Source organism: Sinocyclocheilus rhinocerous, unplaced genomic scaffold (assembly GCF_001515625.1).
Source record: "Sinocyclocheilus rhinocerous isolate Xijiao unplaced genomic scaffold, SAMN03320098_v1.1 scaffold97, whole genome shotgun sequence".
NCBI lineage: Eukaryota > Metazoa > Chordata > Actinopteri > Cypriniformes > Cyprinidae > Sinocyclocheilus > Sinocyclocheilus rhinocerous.
In genome coordinates, this window is record NW_015666183.1 from 797,350 (window position 1) to 798,018 (window position 669).

General features: G+C 14.8%; 1 protein-coding gene across 2 annotated transcripts in view; it reads left to right on the top strand.

The window, feature by feature from the left end:
- Positions 1-669, top strand: part of LOC107732090 (uncharacterized) — a 16,151-nt gene that overhangs the window by 4,456 nt on the left and 11,026 nt on the right. The window lies entirely within an intron of this gene.

A 669-nucleotide genomic window follows, 5' to 3' on the forward strand; every position in this document is an offset into this window, starting at 1 on the left:
TATTATATAGAGACAATATATGATATATATATAATAATATATAATATAATAATATATATTAAAAGACAATATACAATATATATATATATATATAGAGAGAGAGAGAGAGAAGAAAAAAATACTTTAAAACATAATTAATGAATGTGATAGCTCTCTCTCTCTCTATATATATATATATATAATTTTTATTAGTTTATTTTTTGCAAAATTAAATATTCAAAAATTAAGTTAAATTATATATTGCTTATTATTTCTTAAAATTTAAGTTCATTTGTTTCATCATTGATTGATTTTATTTCAGGGTTAGTTCCATTTAGTTTTTATTTTTGTTTATTTAGTTTTTATATTTTTATTTATTTATTTGTATTTATTAATTTCTGATTAGTGTAAGTTTTTAATCTAATATTTATATTTTATTCTGAGCTTTACCTGAATTAACAAAAATGATTTCGATTAGTTTTATTTGTATAATGATAAATGTAAATAATGATATATTACTTATTGTTGCTTAATATTATTATTTTTTTATTTATTTTATGTTATTTATTTTTTGATCAGATTTAATTCCATTTTAGTTTTTATTTATTTTTGTTTATTTAGATTTTATATTTTTATTTATTTATTTAGTATTTTTTTATTTTAGTGTTTCTTATACATTTGTCATCTTCA